At 42.0% G+C, this 21,484-nt stretch overlaps 12 non-coding genes across 12 annotated transcripts; all 12 read right to left on the bottom strand.

Annotated features, from left to right (window-relative positions):
- Nucleotides 1-126: 126 nt before the first annotated feature.
- Nucleotides 127-333, bottom strand: LOC126254409 (small nucleolar RNA U3). Its single transcript, XR_007546100.1, has one exon. It is a non-coding gene; the product is annotated as a small nucleolar RNA U3 (small nucleolar RNA).
- Nucleotides 334-2,716: 2,383 nt separating this feature from the next.
- LOC126254602 (U5 spliceosomal RNA) lies at nt 2,717-2,835 on the bottom strand. Its single transcript, XR_007546265.1, has one exon. It is a non-coding gene; the product is annotated as a U5 spliceosomal RNA (small nuclear RNA).
- Nucleotides 2,836-3,773: 938 nt separating this feature from the next.
- Nucleotides 3,774-3,980, bottom strand: LOC126254563 (small nucleolar RNA U3). Its single transcript, XR_007546233.1, has one exon. It is a non-coding gene; the product is annotated as a small nucleolar RNA U3 (small nucleolar RNA).
- Nucleotides 3,981-6,367: 2,387 nt separating this feature from the next.
- Nucleotides 6,368-6,486, bottom strand: LOC126254601 (U5 spliceosomal RNA). The gene has a single exon (XR_007546264.1). It is a non-coding gene; the product is annotated as a U5 spliceosomal RNA (small nuclear RNA).
- A 938-nt stretch (nt 6,487-7,424) lies between these two features.
- LOC126254407 (small nucleolar RNA U3) lies at nt 7,425-7,631 on the bottom strand. Its single transcript, XR_007546099.1, has one exon. It is a non-coding gene; the product is annotated as a small nucleolar RNA U3 (small nucleolar RNA).
- Nucleotides 7,632-10,018: 2,387 nt separating this feature from the next.
- LOC126254600 (U5 spliceosomal RNA) lies at nt 10,019-10,137 on the bottom strand. The gene has a single exon (XR_007546263.1). It is a non-coding gene; the product is annotated as a U5 spliceosomal RNA (small nuclear RNA).
- Nucleotides 10,138-11,075: 938 nt separating this feature from the next.
- On the bottom strand, nt 11,076-11,282 carry LOC126254405 (small nucleolar RNA U3). The gene has a single exon (XR_007546098.1). It is a non-coding gene; the product is annotated as a small nucleolar RNA U3 (small nucleolar RNA).
- Nucleotides 11,283-13,669: 2,387 nt separating this feature from the next.
- Nucleotides 13,670-13,788, bottom strand: LOC126254599 (U5 spliceosomal RNA). Its single transcript, XR_007546262.1, has one exon. It is a non-coding gene; the product is annotated as a U5 spliceosomal RNA (small nuclear RNA).
- Nucleotides 13,789-14,726: 938 nt separating this feature from the next.
- Nucleotides 14,727-14,933, bottom strand: LOC126254404 (small nucleolar RNA U3). The gene has a single exon (XR_007546097.1). It is a non-coding gene; the product is annotated as a small nucleolar RNA U3 (small nucleolar RNA).
- A 2,391-nt stretch (nt 14,934-17,324) lies between these two features.
- LOC126254597 (U5 spliceosomal RNA) lies at nt 17,325-17,443 on the bottom strand. The gene has a single exon (XR_007546261.1). It is a non-coding gene; the product is annotated as a U5 spliceosomal RNA (small nuclear RNA).
- A 938-nt stretch (nt 17,444-18,381) lies between these two features.
- Nucleotides 18,382-18,588, bottom strand: LOC126254403 (small nucleolar RNA U3). Its single transcript, XR_007546096.1, has one exon. It is a non-coding gene; the product is annotated as a small nucleolar RNA U3 (small nucleolar RNA).
- Nucleotides 18,589-20,977: 2,389 nt separating this feature from the next.
- On the bottom strand, nt 20,978-21,096 carry LOC126254596 (U5 spliceosomal RNA). Its single transcript, XR_007546260.1, has one exon. It is a non-coding gene; the product is annotated as a U5 spliceosomal RNA (small nuclear RNA).
- Between the last annotated feature and the right edge of the window lie 388 nt (nt 21,097-21,484).

Genomic DNA, 21,484 nt, shown 5'->3' with positions numbered 1-21,484 from the left:
CTTCCACGAGGCTTTCATGACATGTCGCAATCGAAGTCTTTCCACAACCTGTAGCGACATTTCTGCAACAACGCGGGTCCCGATACCAACAGTATGACTTATGCTTCTAAACTATATAATAAAACCACCACTCGGAAAGCGCTATTCCCTTCCCACATCCCTCAGAATGTGGTGAACGATCATCGATTACAACCAAGATGCGATGAATCTTGATCGCAAGCCTCACGCTCAGGGAGAGTGCTACCACTCATCATCGTGGTTACGTCTACTCCAGCGTTGAACTAGAGAGAGTTGAAGACATACTACAGAAATGATCCTGTGAAGTATGATCTTGCTTGCAAGCTATCACCGCTCGCTACTTATGCCACGAGACCGTCAACACGCCCTACGAGAATACGACACATTCTTCACATTTCGCGATTTACTTATCGAAGAATTTCTTAAGCTCGGACATTCTGCAAAGAACCTACTTCTACCCTTACTTGGCCGCAATGATCTCACTCGGCTATTTTTGTGCGCTACCAGTGCTTCTTGCGTTCCGAAATGAGAGACCATTGCCTCAGGCGAGACTGTATGTAAACACCGCTTGCACCTCCGGCCGCTAGATGGGGGCCTGGGGCACATACAGTAGCTTTCTATGGCGCAAGCAGACATGCCAAATAGCCACTGAAAGAGAAACACACAAGAGGGCATTCATAGGACTCTTGTGCTTTCTTTAAAACCGCCTCTCTCTTCGAAAATTTTCGCACCGCACTAGCTTATTCACCTCACCCTAACAGTGCGAACTCTTGTCGATATTTGGCCACTTTCATGCATACTTCCTCTTTCGTTTCACTTTGCGTCTTACTTGATACCCGCCCAAGAGCTGCTGATATACAATACTCGCAATAAATGTGTTTCTCTCTGTACCTCTCGTCGCCTATCACGAGTATTGCTTCTCCTCACATGGCAATTATGAAAACACCCACAGCTAAACAAACACTTCCTTCAAGCGCCACGTCCATACTATCAATCATACACTACTAATTTCACAGCTACTTGCTCCACTAATACATTTCTTATGTCTACTGTTAAACAGATGAAGAATCAAAGTATACAACAAGTTCCTATGAACATCACTGTCAGGACATTTTGCAGACCTACGCATACCATGCCAATCTTTATGCTTCAACTATGATGGCCCATGTGCTATGAATAAAGAAATTTCTCATCAAATAACAAATAATTTTACAACTATACAAATAGTCCGACAAGCTCCTTACTAAAATGCTAGATGTTTAGCAATCCCCCCATCATCTCAGAATAATCTCAAGCAGTGCTTTCATCCCATGAAAACTTCTTTGCAAACAAAACCACAAGCTACTTTTTATACTAGCTTCCTTGTCACAGTGAACAGGCAACTAATGCTAGTGCCTCAGTTTACTAAAAAGCTTTTTTCGCTTGCAACATATAAACTACCAACTTGAACCTCTGGGATTTTCAAACACACACACACACACACACAGAAAACTTAATTCCACAGAAATTTAGGAGTAACAGTGGTTACCTCACATTTTCATACATACTAAAATAGCTACTTCTGTGCACTTCACACAATGTTCTCATCGTGTTCCAACAGAGAACACACTAATCACTATGAATGGATTCTGGTAAAAGAGCATTAAAAAAACGAACAGCCTGATCAAAGTGATTATCTGCACATCCTCTGCCAATATCATGTCACTCTATACCCGAGGGAAACTAAAATGCAGGGAAAGGAGCTTTGTTGTGACCACTGTGTTGGTATTTCATCATTTACTGACCAAAGTCTTCTCAAGCCAAGTATGCACCAGCTCTGTGTATGGCTGGGTCAATCAAGAGCCCCTATCAATTTTACTTAAAAGACAAGCAGCATCAACAACTCACAGGAGGCACTGAACATTTTTACCATTATCTGCACCACCTTCCACTGATTTATTGAAGAAGAAACTGCAAAGTCTGGCCAATTTTGTACACAAGTAATCTTGAAAACATTGGAGTCAACACCAGATACATAGTTTCCAAGACTGTAGCAAGGAACAACCCTTCAATTTCAAGATTTATCTCTCACTGAGACACATCATACCCAAACTACACCTAGCAGGAAATTGCTACTCAATTCATTTCTAGCTATCTATGTCATATTCAACAACTGTCTCTTTCTCACCTAAATCTTCTACAAAACTGAGTACACTGTTATGAACAAAGAACCAATGCCACATTATGGCAACAAGCCAGTGCCACTAATATCCACTCTATTGAAAACAACTGAAATACTCATCCTGCCCAACTAACCACCATCTTCAGCCCAAATCTCACTCACATCATACCTACAAATCACAAACTTCTGCGGTAAAAATTATTTTGGCTTTCAAAACAAAATCTACTTATCACATACCAGTATTTATTACAAAGACAATCATTCATCATTCACTTCCAAATATCAGCTTATATGCTGTTGTGCAACTGCAGTGCAAGTAAACATTCTCAAATCATCTACAACTGAGGTACGGAAAGGGTTCACCAAGAGTTTGCAGGACAATAAATAGCTCTGTCCCCCCCTCTCTCACTCTCTCTACACAATCGTCTAACACACTGCACGCCATTTCAGGCCAAACGTGATCCGCTAATCCACGCCCTTCATTCTCACAACACAATCTACCTCTTGCTACTCACATTACGTTTTACTTGAGATTGTGGCTCAGCAATAGCCGAGCACTACAAAAAATACCTTCTAGACTCATTTAATGTTCCCCTCCACGGAAATCTTTAGTAAAAGGCGAAAGATTTATTCGTTTTGAAGGGAAACCAGAGTGCCGATCAACGCCCTCACTTCAATACTTATGGCTGCTTCTCTATTACTTCTCCGCGAGAACGCCGAAAATTCTTGCCGTCTTGTCTACTTCTACACCGTCAACAGACTTCCAGTGTCATGCAAGCACACACCCCAAACTAACTGTCAACGCTGAAATACGTGTCTGCCAAATGTCGTCGCTATTACTCTTTAGATAACTATTTTCATCATTTCTGTCACCATTCAAGCTGCTTCATTACCTCACCTGCCGACAGATGGCAGCACGCATAATTCCTGTCGGCGACCCACGTCCGACATACAACGTCCGACACACAACTGCCCGCACTGCTCTGCATCTAACACTAATCTCTCTCGTTCACTCAAAAAACTGACAACTAGATAGTTCTTTGTACGCAAAACTAGGCCACATCACACGCAACGTGTATGTAGATGTATGGTGCAAGGGAAATATCCCCCTGCTCCCACACAACTAATTAATACTAGTTGACAACAGAAATAAAATTTCTGTCGATAGTATTTGAACCAGTCTTATTCATTTGCGAATTTCATGCATTCCTTCTTGCAGATTACACTGCCTTGCAAATCACTCAATTCATGTTTGCTAGCCAAACGTGCTCCTCCTAAATGTTTCGTACATCATGCATTAGTGGTGATTATCAAGACTGTGTTGTGTGTCAGCTTTTTATGGTCATCAATTGCACTCTTCTTGTGTTGCTCACTCATTCTTGTAACTCAAAAGTACGTCGTTGTCATCCAAGCCTAGCACTTGGAGCAGGCCAAATCAAATGGCTCGTCCCCCGTGCCACTCGAGAAACTTCCACGAGGCTTTCATGACATGTCGCAATCGAAGTCTTTCCACAACCTGTAGCGACATTTCTGCAACAACGCGGGTCCCGATACCAACAGTATGACTTATGCTTCTAATCTATATAATAAAACCACCACTCGGAAAGCGCTATTCCCTTCCCACATCCCTCAGAATGTGGTGAACGATCATCGATTACAACCAAGATGCGATGAATCTTGATCACAAGCCTCACGCTCAGGGAGAGTGCTACCACTCATCATCGTGGTTACGTCTACTCCAGCGTTGAACTAGAGAGAGTTGAAGACATACTACAGAAATGATCCTGTGAAGTATGATCTTGCTTGCAAGCTATCACCGCTCGCTACTTATGCCACGAGACCGTCAACACGCCCTACGAGAATACGACACATTCTTCACATTTCGCGATTTACTTATCGAAGAATTTCTTAAGCTCGGACATTCTGCAAAGAACCTACTTCTACCCTTACTTGGCCGCAATGATCTCACTCGGCTATTTTTGTGCGCTACCAGTGCTTCTTGCGTTCCGAAATGAGAGACCATTGCCTCAGGCGAGACTGTATGTAAACACCGCTTGCACCTCCGGCCGCTAGATGGGGGCCTGGGGCACATACAGTAGCTTTCTATGGCGCAAGCAGACATGCCAAATAGCCACTGAAAGAGAAACACACAAGAGGGCATTCATAGGACTCTTGTGCTTTCTTTAAAACCGCCTCTCTCTTCGAAAATTTTCGCACCGCACTAGCTTATTCACCTCACCCTAACAGTGCGAACTCTTGTCGATATTTGGCCACTTTCATGCATACTTCCTCTTTCGTTTCACTTTGCGTCTTACTTGATACCCGCCCAAGAGCTGCTGATATACAATACTCGCAATAAATGTGTTTCTCTCTGTACCTCTCGTCGCCTATCACGAGTATTGCTTCTCCTCACATGGCAATTATGAAAACACCCACAGCTAAACAAACACTTCCTTCAAGCGCCACGTCCATACTATCAATCATACACTACTAATTTCACAGCTACTTGCTCCACTAATACATTTCTTATGTCTACTGTTAAACAGATGAAGAATCAAAGTATACAACAAGTTCCTATGAACATCACTGTCAGGACATTTTGCAGACCTACGCATACCATGCCAATCTTTATGCTTCAACTATGATGGCCCATGTGCTATGAATAAAGAAATTTCTCATCAAATAACAAATAATTTTACAACTATACAAATAGTCCGACAAGCTCCTTACTAAAATGCTAGATGTTTAGCAATCCCCCCATCATCTCAGAATAATCTCAAGCAGTGCTTTCATCCCATGAACACTTCTTTGCAAACAAAACCACAAGCTACTTTTTATACTAGCTTCCTTGTCACAGTGAACAGGCAACTAATGCTAGTGCCTCAGTTTACTAAAAAGCTTTTTTCGCTTGCAACATATAAACTACCAACTTGAACCTCTGGGATTTTCAAACACACACACACACACACACACACAGAAAACTTAATTCCACAGAAATTTAGGAGTAACAGTGGTTACCTCACATTTTCATACATACTAAAATAGCTACTTCTGTGCACTTCACACAATGTTCTCATCGTGTTCCAACAGAGAACACACTAATCACTATGAATGGATTCTGGTAAAAGAGCATTAAAAAAACGAACAGCCTGATCAAAGTGATTATCTGCACATCCTCTGCCAATATCATGTCACTCTATACCCGAGGGAAACTAAAATGCAGGGAAAGGAGCTTTGTTGTGACCACTGTGTTGGTATTTCATCATTTACTGACCAAAGTCTTCTCAAGCCAAGTATGCACCAGCTCTGTGTATGGCTGGGTCAATCAAGAGCCCCTATCAATTTTACTTAAAAGACAAGCAGCATCAACAACTCACAGGAGGCACTGAACATTTTTACCATTATCTGCACCACCTTCCACTGATTTATTGAAGAAGAAACTGCAAAGTCTGGCCAATTTTGTACACAAGTAATCTTGAAAACATTGGAGTCAACACCAGATACATAGTTTCCAAGACTGTAGCAAGGAACAACCCTTCAATTTCAAGATTTATCTCTCACTGAGACACATCATACCCAAACTACACCTAGCAGGAAATTGCTACTCAATTCATTTCTAGCTATCTATGTCATATTCAACAACTGTCTCTTTCTCACCTAAATCTTCTACAAAACTGAGTACACTGTTATGAACAAAGAACCAATGCCACATTATGGCAACAAGCCAGTGCCACTAATATCCACTCTATTGAAAACAACTGAAATACTCATCCTGCCCAACTAACCACCATCTTCAGCCCAAATCTCACTCACATCATACCTACAAATCACAAACTTCTGCGGTAAAAATTATTTTGGCTTTCAAAACAAAATCTACTTATCACATACCAGTATTTATTACAAAGACAATCATTCATCATTCACTTCCAAATATCAGCTTATATGCTGTTGTGCAACTGCAGTGCAAGTAAACATTCTCAAATCATCTACAACTGAGGTACGGAAAGGGTTCACCAAGAGTTTGCAGGACAATAAATAGCTCTGTCCCCCCCTCTCTCACTCTCTCTACACAATCGTCTAACACACTGCACGCCATTTCAGGCCAAACGTGATCCGCTAATCCACGCCCTTCATTCTCACAACACAATCTACCTCTTGCTACTCACATTACGTTTTACTTGAGATTGTGGCTCAGCAATAGCCGAGCACTACAAAAAATACCTTCTAGACTCATTTAATGTTCCCCTCCACGGAAATCTTTAGTAAAAGGCGAAAGATTTATTCGTTTTGAAGGGAAACCAGAGTGCCGATCAACGCCCTCACTTCAATACTTATGGCTGCTTCTCTATTACTTCTCCGCGAGAACGCCGAAAATTCTTGCCGTCTTGTCTACTTCTACACCGTCAACAGACTTCCAGTGTCATGCAAGCACACACCCCAAACTAACTGTCAACGCTGAAATACGTGTCTGCCAAATGTCGTCGCTATTACTCTTTAGATAACTATTTTCATCATTTCTGTCACCATTCAAGCTGCTTCATTACCTCACCTGCCGACAGATGGCAGCACGCATAATTCCTGTCGGCGACCCACGTCCGACATACAACGTCCGACACACAACTGCCCGCACTGCTCTGCATCTAACACTAATCTCTCTCGTTCACTCAAAAAACTGACAACTAGATAGTTCTTTGTACGCAAAACTAGGCCACATCACACGCAACGTGTATGTAGATGTATGGTGCAAGGGAAATATCCCCCTGCTCCCACACAACTAATTAATACTAGTTGACAACAGAAATAAAATTTCTGTCGATAGTATTTGAACCAGTCTTATTCATTTGCGAATTTCATGCATTCCTTCTTGCAGATTACACTGCCTTGCAAATCACTCAATTCATGTTTGCTAGCCAAACGTGCTCCTCCTAAATGTTTCGTACATCATGCATTAGTGGTGATTATCAAGACTGTGTTGTGTGTCAGCTTTTTATGGTCATCAATTGCACTCTTCTTGTGTTGCTCACTCATTCTTGTAACTCAAAAGTACGTCGTTGTCATCCAAGCCTAGCACTTGGAGCAGGCCAAATCAAATGGCTCGTCCCCCGTGCCACTCGAGAAACTTCCACGAGGCTTTCATGACATGTCGCAATCGAAGTCTTTCCACAACCTGTAGCGACATTTCTGCAACAACGCGGGTCCCGATACCAACAGTATGACTTATGCTTCTAAACTATATAATAAAACCACCACTCGGAAAGCGCTATTCCCTTCCCACATCCCTCAGAATGTGGTGAACGATCATCGATTACAACCAAGATGCGATGAATCTTGATCGCAAGCCTCACGCTCAGGGAGAGTGCTACCACTCATCATCGTGGTTACGTCTACTCCAGCGTTGAACTAGAGAGAGTTGAAGACATACTACAGAAATGATCCTGTGAAGTATGATCTTGCTTGCAAGCTATCACCGCTCGCTACTTATGCCACGAGACCGTCAACACGCCCTACGAGAATACGACACATTCTTCACATTTCGCGATTTACTTATCGAAGAATTTCTTAAGCTCGGACATTCTGCAAAGAACCTACTTCTACCCTTACTTGGCCGCAATGATCTCACTCGGCTATTTTTGTGCGCTACCAGTGCTTCTTGCGTTCCGAAATGAGAGACCATTGCCTCAGGCGAGACTGTATGTAAACACCGCTTGCACCTCCGGCCGCTAGATGGGGGCCTGGGGCACATACAGTAGCTTTCTATGGCGCAAGCAGACATGCCAAATAGCCACTGAAAGAGAAACACACAAGAGGGCATTCATAGGACTCTTGTGCTTTCTTTAAAACCGCCTCTCTCTTCGAAAATTTTCGCACCGCACTAGCTTATTCACCTCACCCTAACAGTGCGAACTCTTGTCGATATTTGGCCACTTTCATGCATACTTCCTCTTTCGTTTCACTTTGCGTCTTACTTGATACCCGCCCAAGAGCTGCTGATATACAATACTCGCAATAAATGTGTTTCTCTCTGTACCTCTCGTCGCCTATCACGAGTATTGCTTCTCCTCACATGGCAATTATGAAAACACCCACAGCTAAACAAACACTTCCTTCAAGCGCCACGTCCATACTATCAATCATACACTACTAATTTCACAGCTACTTGCTCCACTAATACATTTCTTATGTCTACTGTTAAACAGATGAAGAATCAAAGTATACAACAAGTTCCTATGAACATCACTGTCAGGACATTTTGCAGACCTACGCATACCATGCCAATCTTTATGCTTCAACTATGATGGCCCATGTGCTATGAATAAAGAAATTTCTCATCAAATAACAAATAATTTTACAACTATACAAATAGTCCGACAAGCTCCTTACTAAAATGCTAGATGTTTAGCAATCCCCCCATCATCTCAGAATAATCTCAAGCAGTGCTTTCATCCCATGAAAACTTCTTTGCAAACAAAACCACAAGCTACTTTTTATACTAGCTTCCTTGTCACAGTGAACAGGCAACTAATGCTAGTGCCTCAGTTTACTAAAAAGCTTTTTTCGCTTGCAACATATAAACTACCAACTTGAACCTCTGGGATTTTCAAACACACACACACACACACACACACAGAAAACTTAATTCCACAGAAATTTAGGAGTAACAGTGGTTACCTCACATTTTCATACATACTAAAATAGCTACTTCTGTGCACTTCACACAATGTTCTCATCGTGTTCCAACAGAGAACACACTAATCACTATGAATGGATTCTGGTAAAAGAGCATTAAAAAAACGAACAGCCTGATCAAAGTGATTATCTGCACATCCTCTGCCAATATCATGTCACTCTATACCCGAGGGAAACTAAAATGCAGGGAAAGGAGCTTTGTTGTGACCACTGTGTTGGTATTTCATCATTTACTGACCAAAGTCTTCTCAAGCCAAGTATGCACCAGCTCTGTGTATGGCTGGGTCAATCAAGAGCCCCTATCAATTTTACTTAAAAGACAAGCAGCATCAACAACTCACAGGAGGCACTGAACATTTTTACCATTATCTGCACCACCTTCCACTGATTTATTGAAGAATAAACTGCAAAGTCTGGCCAATTTTGTACACAAGTAATCTTGAAAACATTGGAGTCAACACCAGATACATAGTTTCCAAGACTGTAGCAAGGAACAACCCTTCAATTTCAAGATTTATCTCTCACTGAGACACATCATACCCAAACTACACCTAGCAGGAAATTGCTACTCAATTCATTTCTAGCTATCTATGTCATATTCAACAACTGTCTCTTTCTCACCTAAATCTTCTACAAAACTGAGTACACTGTTATGAACAAAGAACCAATGCCACATTATGGCAACAAGCCAGTGCCACTAATATCCACTCTATTGAAAACAACTGAAATACTCATCCTGCCCAACTAACCACCATCTTCAGCCCAAATCTCACTCACATCATACCTACAAATCACAAACTTCTGCGGTAAAAATTATTTTGGCTTTCAAAACAAAATCTACTTATCACATACCAGTATTTATTACAAAGACAATCATTCATCATTCACTTCCAAATATCAGCTTATATGCTGTTGTGCAACTGCAGTGCAAGTAAACATTCTCAAATCATCTACAACTGAGGTACGGAAAGGGTTCACCAAGAGTTTGCAGGACAATAAATAGCTCTGTCCCCCCCTCTCTCACTCTCTCTACACAATCGTCTAACACACTGCACGCCATTTCAGGCCAAACGTGATCCGCTAATCCACGCCCTTCATTCTCACAACACAATCTACCTCTTGCTACTCACATTACGTTTTACTTGAGATTGTGGCTCAGCAATAGCCGAGCACTACAAAAAATACCTTCTAGACTCATTTAATGTTCCCCTCCACGGAAATCTTTAGTAAAAGGCGAAAGATTTATTCGTTTTGAAGGGAAACCAGAGTGCCGATCAACGCCCTCACTTCAATACTTATGGCTGCTTCTCTATTACTTCTCCGCGAGAACGCCGAAAATTCTTGCCGTCTTGTCTACTTCTACACCGTCAACAGACTTCCAGTGTCATGCAAGCACACACCCCAAACTAACTGTCAACGCTGAAATACGTGTCTGCCAAATGTCGTCGCTATTACTCTTTAGATAACTATTTTCATCATTTCTGTCACCATTCAAGCTGCTTCATTACCTCACCTGCCGACAGATGGCAGCACGCATAATTCCTGTCGGCGACCCACGTCCGACATACAACGTCCGACACACAACTGCCCGCACTGCTCTGCATCTAACACTAATCTCTCTCGTTCACTCAAAAAACTGACAACTAGATAGTTCTTTGTACGCAAAACTAGGCCACATCACACGCAACGTGTATGTAGATGTATGGTGCAAGGGAAATATCCCCCTGCTCCCACACAACTAATTAATACTAGTTGACAACAGAAATAAAATTTCTGTCGATAGTATTTGAACCAGTCTTATTCATTTGCGAATTTCATGCATTCCTTCTTGCAGATTACACTGCCTTGCAAATCACTCAATTCATGTTTGCTAGCCAAACGTGCTCCTCCTAAATGTTTCGTACATCATGCATTAGTGGTGATTATCAAGACTGTGTTGTGTGTCAGCTTTTTATGGTCATCAATTGCACTCTTCTTGTGTTGCTCACTCATTCTTGTAACTCAAAAGTACGTCGTTGTCATCCAAGCCTAGCACTTGGAGCAGGCCAAATCAAATGGCTCGTCCCCCGTGCCACTCGAGAAACTTCCACGAGGCTTTCATGACATGTCGCAATCGAAGTCTTTCCACAACCTGTAGCGACATTTCTGCAACAACGCGGGTCCCGATACCAACAGTATGACTTATGCTTCTAAACTATATAATAAAACCACCACTCGGAAAGCGCTATTCCCTTCCCACATCCCTCAGAATGTGGTGAACGATCATCGATTACAACCAAGATGCGATGAATCTTGATCGCAAGCCTCACGCTCAGGGAGAGTGCTACCACTCATCATCGTGGTTACGTCTACTCCAGCGTTGAACTAGAGAGAGTTGAAGACATACTACAGAAATGATCCTGTGAAGTATGATCTTGCTTGCAAGCTATCACCGCTCGCTACTTATGCCACGAGACCGTCAACACGCCCTACGAGAATACGACACATTCTTCACATTTCGCGATTTACTTATCGAAGAATTTCTTAAGCTCGGACATTCTGCAAAGAACCTACTTCTACCCTTACTTGGCCGCAATGATCTCACTCGGCTATTTTTGTGCGCTACCAGTGCTTCTTGCGTTCCGAAATGAGAGACCATTGCCTCAGGCGAGACTGTATGTAAACACCGCTTGCACCTCCGGCCGCTAGATGGGGGCCTGGGGCACATACAGTAGCTTTCTATGGCGCAAGCAGACATGCCAAATAGCCACTGAAAGAGAAACACACAAGAGGGCATTCATAGGACTCTTGTGCTTTCTTTAAAACCGCCTCTCTCTTCGAAAATTTTCGCACCGCACTAGCTTATTCACCTCACCCTAACAGTGCGAACTCTTGTCGATATTTGGCCACTTTCATGCATACTTCCTCTTTCGTTTCACTTTGCGTCTTACTTGATACCCGCCCAAGAGCTGCTGATATACAATACTCGCAATAAATGTGTTTCTCTCTGTACCTCTCGTCGCCTATCACGAGTATTGCTTCTCCTCACATGGCAATTATGAAAACACCCACAGCTAAACAAACACTTCCTTCAAGCGCCACGTCCATACTATCAATCATACACTACTAATTTCACAGCTACTTGCTCCACTAATACATTTCTTATGTCTACTGTTAAACAGATGAAGAATCAAAGTATACAACAAGTTCCTATGAACATCACTGTCAGGACATTTTGCAGACCTACGCATACCATGCCAATCTTTATGCTTCAACTATGATGGCCCATGTGCTATGAATAAAGAAATTTCTCATCAAATAACAAATAATTTTACAACTATACAAATAGTCCGACAAGCTCCTTACTAAAATGCTAGATGTTTAGCAATCCCCCCATCATCTCAGAATAATCTCAAGCAGTGCTTTCATCCCATGAAAACTTCTTTGCAAACAAAACCACAAGCTACTTTTTATACTAGCTTCCTTGTCACAGTGAACAGGCAACTAATGCTAGTGCCTCAGTTTACTAAAAAGCTTTTTTCGCTTGCAACATATAAACTACCAACTTGAACCTCTGGGATTTTCAAACACACACACACACACACACACACAGAAAACTTAATTCCACAGAAATTTAGGAGTAACAGTGGTTACCTCACATTTTCATACATACTAAAATAGCTACTTCTGTGCACTTCACACAATGTTCTCATCGTGTTCCAACAGAGAACACACTAATCACTATGAATGGATTCTGGTAAAAGAGCATTAAAAAAACGAACAGCCTGATCAAAGTGATTATCTGCACATCCTCTGCCAATATCATGTCACTCTATACCCGAGGGAAACTAAAATGCAGGGAAAGGAGCTTTGTTGTGACCACTGTGTTGGTATTTCATCATTTACTGACCAAAGTCTTCTCAAGCCAAGTATGCACCAGCTCTGTGTATGGCTGGGTCAATCAAGAGCCCCTATCAATTTTACTTAAAAGACAAGCAGCATCAACAACTCACAGGAGGCACTGAACATTTTTACCATTATCTGCACCACCTTCCACTGATTTATTGAAGAATAAACTGCAAAGTCTGGCCAATTTTGTACACAAGTAATCTTGAAAACATTGGAGTCAACACCAGATACATAGTTTCCAAGACTGTAGCAAGGAACAACCCTTCAATTTCAAGATTTATCTCTCACTGAGACACATCATACCCAAACTACACCTAGCAGGAAATTGCTACTCAATTCATTTCTAGCTATCTATGTCATATTCAACAACTGTCTCTTTCTCACCTAAATCTTCTACAAAACTGAGTACACTGTTATGAACAAAGAACCAATGCCACATTATGGCAACAAGCCAGTGCCACTAATATCCACTCTATTGAAAACAACTGAAATACTCATCCTGCCCAACTAACCACCATCTTCAGCCCAAATCTCACTCACATCATACCTACAAATCACAAACTTCTGCGGTAAAAATTATTTTGGCTTTCAAAACAAAATCTACTTATCACATACCAGTATTTATTACAAAGACAATCATTCATCATTCACTTCCAAATATCAGCTTATATGCTGTTGTGCAACTGCAGTGCAAGTAAACATTCTCAAATCATCTACAACTGAGGTACGGAAAGGGTTCACCAAGAGTTTGCAGGACAATAAATAGCTCTGTCCCCCCCTCTCTCACTCTCTCTACACAATCGTCTAACACACTGCACGCCATTTCAGGCCAAACGTGATCCGCTAATCCACGCCCTTCATTCTCACAACACAATCTACCTCTTGCTACTCACATTACGTTTTACTTGAGATTGTGGCTCAGCAATAGCCGAGCACTACAAAAAATACCTTCTAGACTCATTTAATGTTCCCCTCCACGGAAATCTTTAGTAAAAGGCGAAAGATTTATTCGTTTTGAAGGGAAACCAGAGTGCCGATCAACGCCCTCACTTCAATACTTATGGCTGCTTCTCTATTACTTCTCCGCGAGAACGCCGAAAATTCTTGCCGTCTTGTCTACTTCTACACCGTCAACAGACTTCCAGTGTCATGCAAGCACACACCCCAAACTAACTGTCAACGCTGAAATACGTGTCTGCCAAATGTCGTCGCTATTACTCTTTAGATAACTATTTTCATCATTTCTGTCACCATTCAAGCTGCTTCATTACCTCACCTGCCGACAGATGGCAGCACGCATAATTCCTGTCGGCGACCCACGTCCGACATACAACGTCCGACACACAACTGCCCGCACTGCTCTGCATCTAACACTAATCTCTCTCGTTCACTCAAAAAACTGACAACTAGATAGTTCTTTGTACGCAAAACTAGGCCACATCACACGCAACGTGTATGTAGATGTATGGTGCAAGGGAAATATCCCCCTGCTCCCACACAACTAATTAATACTAGTTGACAACAGAAATAAAATTTCTGTCGATAGTATTTGAACCAGTCTTATTCATTTGCGAATTTCATGCATTCCTTCTTGCAGATTACACTGCCTTGCAAATCACTCAATTCATGTTTGCTAGCCAAACGTGCTCCTCCTAAATGTTTCGTACATCATGCATTAGTGGTGATTATCAAGACTGTGTTGTGTGTCAGCTTTTTATGGTCATCAATTGCACTCTTCTTGTGTTGCTCACTCATTCTTGTAACTCAAAAGTACGTCGTTGTCATCCAAGCCTAGCACTTGGAGCAGGCCAAATCAAATGGCTCGTCCCCCGTGCCACTCGAGAAACTTCCACGAGGCTTTCATGACATGTCGCAATCGAAGTCTTTCCACAACCTGTAGCGACATTTCTGCAACAACGCGGGTCCCGATACCAACAGTATGACTTATGCTTCTAAACTATATAATAAAACCACCACTCGGAAAGCGCTATTCCCTTCCCACATCCCTCAGAATGTGGTGAACGATCATCGATTACAACCAAGATGCGATGAATCTTGATCGCAAGCCTCACGCTCAGGGAGAGTGCTACCACTCATCATCGTGGTTACGTCTACTCCAGCGTTGAACTAGAGAGAGTTGAAGACATACTACAGAAATGATCCTGTGAAGTATGATCTTGCTTGCAAGCTATCACCGCTCGCTACTTATGCCACGAGACCGTCAACACGCCCTACGAGAATACGACACATTCTTCACATTTCGCGATTTACTTATCGAAGAATTTCTTAAGCTCGGACATTCTGCAAAGAACCTACTTCTACCCTTACTTGGCCGCAATGATCTCACTCGGCTATTTTTGTGCGCTACCAGTGCTTCTTGCGTTCCGAAATGAGAGACCATTGCCTCAGGCGAGACTGTATGTAAACACCGCTTGCACCTCCGGCCGCTAGATGGGGGCCTGGGGCACATACAGTAGCTTTCTATGGCGCAAGCAGACATGCCAAATAGCCACTGAAAGAGAAACACACAAGAGGGCATTCATAGGACTCTTGTGCTTTCTTTAAAACCGCCTCTCTCTTCGAAAATTTTCGCACCGCACTAGCTTATTCACCTCACCCTAACAGTGCGAACTCTTGTCGATATTTGGCCACTTTCATGCATACTTCCTCTTTCGTTTCACTTTGCGTCTTACTTGATACCCGCCCAAGAGCTGCTGATATACAATACTCGCAATAAATGTGTTTCTCTCTGTACCTCTCGTCGCCTATCACGAGTATTGCTTCTCCTCACATGGCAATTATGAAAACACCCACAGCTAAACAAACACTTCCTTCAAGCGCCACGTCCATACTATCAATCATACACTACTAATTTCACAGCTACTTGCTCCACTAATACATTTCTTATGTCTACTGTTAAACAGATGAAGAATCAAAGTATACAACAAGTTCCTATGAACATCACTGTCAGGACATTTTGCAGACCTACGCATACCATGCCAATCTTTATGCTTCAACTATGATGGCCCATGTGCTATGAATAAAGAAATTTCTCATCAAATAACAAATAATTTTACAACTATACAAATAGTCCGACAAGCTCCTTACTAAAATGCTAGATGTTTAGCAATCCCCCCATCATCTCAGAATAATCTCAAGCAGTGCTTTCATCCCATGAAAACTTCTTTGCAAACAAAACCACAAGCTACTTTTTATACTAGCTTCCTTGTCACAGTGAACAGGCAACTAATGCTAGTGCCTCAGTTTACTAAAAAGCTTTTTTCGCTTGCAACATATAAACTACCAACTTGAACCTCTGGGATTTTCAAACACACACACACACACACACACACACACAGAAAACTTAATTCCACAGAAATTTAGGAGTAACAGTGGTTACCTCACATTTTCATACATACTAAAATAGCTACTTCTGTGCACTTCACACAATGTTCTCATCGTGTTCCAACAGAGAACACACTAATCACTATGAATGGATTCTGGTAAAAGAGCATTAAAAAAACGAACAGCCTGATCAAAGTGATTATCTGCACATCCTCTGCCAATATCATGTCACTCTATACCCGAGGGAAACTAAAATGCAGGGAAAGGAGCTTTGTTGTGACCACTGTGTTGGTATTTCATCATTTACTGACCAAAGTCTTCTCAAGCCAAGTATGCACCAGCTCTGTGTATGGCTGGGTCAATCAAGAGCCCCTATCAATTTTACTTAAAAGACAAGCAGCATCAACAACTCACAGGAGGCACTGAACATTTTTACCATTATCTGCACCACCTTCCACTGATTTATTGAAGAAGAAACTGCAAAGTCTGGCCAATTTTGTACACAAGTAATCTTGAAAACATTGGAGTCAACACCAGATACATAGTTTCCAAGACTGTAGCAAGGAACAACCCTTCAATTTCAAGATTTATCTCTCACTGAGACACATCATACCCAAACTACACCTAGCAGGAAATTGCTACTCAATTCATTTCTAGCTATCTATGTCATATTCAACAACTGTCTCTTTCTCACCTAAATCTTCTACAAAACTGAGTACACTGTTATGAACAAAGAACCAATGCCACATTATGGCAACAAGCCAGTGCCACTAATATCCACTCTATTGAAAACAACTGAAATACTCATCCTGCCCAACTAACCACCATCTTCAGCCCAAATCTCACTCACATCATACCTACAAATCACAAACTTCTGCGGTAAAAATTATTTTGGCTTTCAAAACAAAATCTACTTATCACATACCAGTATTTATTACAAAGACAATCATTCATCATTCACTTCCAAATATCAGCTTATATGCTGTTGTGCAACTGCAGTGCAAGTAAACATTCTCAAATCATCTACAACTGAGGTACGGAAAGGGTTCACCAAGAGTTTGCAGGACAATAAATAGCTCTGTCCCCCCCTCTCTCACTCTCTCTACACAATCGTCTAACACACTGCACGCCATTTCAGGCCAAACGTGATCCGCTAATCCACGCCCTTCATTCTCACAACACAATCTACCTCTTGCTACTCACATTACGTTTTACTTGAGATTGTGGCTCAGCAATAGCCGAGCACTACAAAAAATACCTTCTAGACTCATTTAATGTTCCCCTCCACGGAAATCTTTAGTAAAAGGCGAAAGATTTATTCGTTTTGAAGGGAAACCAGAGTGCCGATCAACGCCCTCACTTCAATACTTATGGCTGCTTCTCTATTACTTCTCCGCGAGAACGCCGAAAATTCTTGCCGTCTTGTCTACTTCTACACCGTCAACAGACTTCCAGTGTCATGCAAGCACACACCCCAAACTAACTGTCAACGCTGAAATACGTGTCTGCCAAATGTCGTCGCTATTACTCTTTAGATAACTATTTTCATCATTTCTGTCACCATTCAAGCTGCTTCATTACCTCACCTGCCGACAGATGGCAGCACGCATAATTCCTGTCGGCGACCCACGTCCGACATACAACGTCCGACACACAACTGCCCGCACTGCTCTGCATCTAACACTAATCTCTCTCGTTCACTCAAAAAACTGACAACTAGATAGTTCTTTGTACGCAAAACTAGGCCACATCACACGCAACGTGTATGTAGATGTATGGTGCAAGGGAAATATCCCCCTGCTCCCACACAACTAATTAATACTAGTTGACAACAGAAATAAAATTTCTGTCGATAGTATTTGAACCAGTCTTATTCATTTGCGAATTTCATGCATTCCTTCTTGCAGATTACACTGCCTTGCAAATCACTCAATTCATGTTTGCTAGCCAAACGTGCTCCTCCTAAATGTTTCGTACATCATGCATTAGTGGTGATTATCAAGACTGTGTTGTGTGTCAGCTTTTTATGGTCATCAATTGCACTCTTCTTGTGTTGCTCACTCATTCTTGTAACTCAAAAGTACGTCGTTGTCATCCAAGCCTAGCACTTGGAGCAGGCCAAATCAAATGGCTCGTCCCCCGTGCCACTCGAGAAACTTCCACGAGGCTTTCATGACATGTCGCAATCGAAGTCTTTCCACAACCTGTAGCGACATTTCTGCAACAACGCGGGTCCCGATACCAACAGTATGACTTATGCTTCTAAACTATATAATAAAACCACCACTCGGAAAGCGCTATTCCCTTCCCACATCCCTCAGAATGTGGTGAACGATCATCGATTACAACCAAGATGCGATGAATCTTGATCGCAAGCCTCACGCTCAGGGAGAGTGCTACCACTCATCATCGTGGTTACGTCTACTCCAGCGTTGAACTAGAGAGAGTTGAAGACATACTACAGAAATGATCCTGTGAAGTATGATCTTGCTTGCAAGCTATCACCGCTCGCTACTTATGCCACGAGACCGTCAACACGCCCTACGAGAATACGACACATTCTTCACATTTCGCGATTTACTTATCGAAGAATTTCTTAAGCTCGGACATTCTGCAAAGAACCTACTTCTACCCTTACTTGGCCGCAATGATCTCACTCGGCTATTTTTGTGCGCTACCAGTGCTTCTTGCGTTCCGAAATGAGAGACCATTGCCTCAGGCGAGACTGTATGTAAACACCGCTTGCACCTCCGGCCGCTAGATGGGGGCCTGGGGCACATACAGTAGCTTTCTATGGCGCAAGCAGACATGCCAAATAGCCACTGAAAGAGAAACACACAAGAGGGCATTCATAGGACTCTTGTGCTTTCTTTAAAACCGCCTCTCTCTTCGAAAATTTTCGCACCGCACTAGCTTATTCACCTCACCCTAACAGTGCGAACTCTTGTCGATATTTGGCCACTTTCATGCATACTTCCTCTTTCGTTTCACTTTGCGTCTTACTTGATACCCGCCCAAGAGCTGCTGATATACAATACTCGCAATAAATGTGTTTCTCTCTGTACCTCTCGTCGCCTATCACGAGTATTGCTTCTCCTCACATGGCAATTATGAAAACACCCACAGCTAAACAAACACTTCCTTCAAGCGCCACGTCCATACTATCAATCATACACTACTAATTTCACAGCTACTTGCTCCACTAATACATTTCTTATGTCTACTGTTAAACAGATGAAGAATCAAAGTATACAACAAGTTCCTATGAACATCACTGTCAGGACATTTTGCAGACCTACGCATACCATGCCAATCTTTATGCTTCAACTATGATGGCCCATGTGCTATGAATAAAGAAATTTCTCATCAAATAACAAATAATTTTACAACTATACAAATAGTCCGACAAGCTCCTTACTAAAATGCTAGATGTTTAGCAATCCCCCCATCATCTCAGAATAATCTCAAGCAGTGCTTTCATCCCATGAAAACTTCTTTGCAAACAAAACCACAAGCTACTTTTTATACTAGCTTCCTTGTCACAGTGAACAGGCAACTAATGCTAGTGCCTCAGTTTACTAAAAAGCTTTTTTCGCTTGCAACATATAAACTACCAACTTGAACCTCTGGGATTTTCAAACACACACACACACACACACACACACAGAAAACTTAATTCCACAGAAATTTAGGAGTAACAGTGGTTACCTCACATTTTCATACATACTAAAATAGCTACTTCTGTGCACTTCACACAATGTTCTCATCGTGTTCCAACAGAGAACACACTAATCACTATGAATGGATTCTGGTAAAAGAGCATTAAAAAAACGAACAGCCTGATCAAAGTGATTATCTGCACATCCTCTGCCAATATCATGTCACTCTATACCCGAGGGAAACTAAAATGCAGGGAAAGGAGCTTTGTTGTGACCACTGTGTTGGTATTTCATCATTTACTGACCAAAGTCTTCTCAAGCCAAGTATGCACCAGCTCTGTGTATGGCTGGGTCAATCAAGAGCCCCTATCAATTTTACTTAAAAGACAAGCAGCATCAACAACTCACAGGAGGCACTGAACATTTTTACCATTATCTGCACCACCTTCCACTGATTTATTGAAGAAGAAACTGCAAAGTCTGGCCAATTTTGTACACAAGTAATCTTGAAAACATTGGAGTCAACACCAGATACATAGTTTCCAAGACTGTAGCAAGGAACAACCCTTCAATTTCAAGATTTATCTCTCACTGAGACACATCATACCCAAACTACACCTAGCAGGAAATTGCTACTCAATTCATTTCTAGCTATCTATGTCATATTCAACAACTGTCTCTTTCTCACCTAAATCTTCTACAAAACTGAGTACACTGTTATGAACAAAGAACCAATGCCACATTATGGCAACAAGCCAGTGCCACTAATATCCACTCTATTGAAAACAACTGAAATACTCATCCTGCCCAACTAACCACCATCTTCAGCCCAAATCTCACTCACATCATACCTACAAATCACAAACTTCTGCGGTAAAAATTATTTTGGCTTTCAAAACAAAATCTACTTATCACATACCAGTATTTATTACAAAGACAATCATTCATCATTCACTTCCAAATATCAGCTTATATGCTGTTGTGCAACTGCAGTGCAAGTAAACATTCTCAAATCATCTACAACTGAGGTACGGAAAGGGTTCACCAAGAGTTTGCAGGACAATAAATAGCTCTGTCCCCCCCTCTCTCACTCTCTCTACACAATCGTCTAACACACTGCACGCCATTTCAGGCCAAACGTGATCCGCTAATCCACGCCCTTCATTCTCACAACACAATCTACCTCTTGCTACTCACATTACGTTTTACTTGAGATTGTGGCTCAGCAATAGCCGAGCACTACAAAAAATACCTTCTAGACTCATTTAATGTTCCCCTCCACGGAAATCTTTAGTAAAAGGCGAAAGATTTATTCGTTTTGAAGGGAAACCAGAGTGCCGATCAACGCCCTCACTTCAATACTTATGGCTGCTTCTCTATTACTTCTCCGCGAGAACGCCGAAAATTCTTGCCGTCTTGTCTACTTCTACACCGTCAACAGACTTCCAGTGTCATGCAAGCACACACCCCAAACTAACTGTCAACGCTGAAATACGTGTCTGCCAAATGTCGTCGCTATTACTCTTTAGATAACTATTTTCATCATTTCTGTCACCATTCAAGCTGCTTCATTACCTCACCTGCCGACAGATGGCAGCACGCATAATTCCTGTCGGCGACCCACGTCCGACATACAACGTCCGACACACAACTGCCCGCACTGCTCTGCATCTAACACTAATCTCTCTCGTTCACTCAAAAAACTGACAACTAGATAGTTCTTTGT

This window comes from Schistocerca nitens, chromosome 4 (assembly GCF_023898315.1).
Source record: "Schistocerca nitens isolate TAMUIC-IGC-003100 chromosome 4, iqSchNite1.1, whole genome shotgun sequence".
Taxonomy (NCBI): Eukaryota; Metazoa; Arthropoda; class Insecta; order Orthoptera; family Acrididae; genus Schistocerca; species Schistocerca nitens.
Note: the sequence above shows the minus strand (reverse complement) of the source record. Positions and strands in the feature narration are given on the sequence as shown.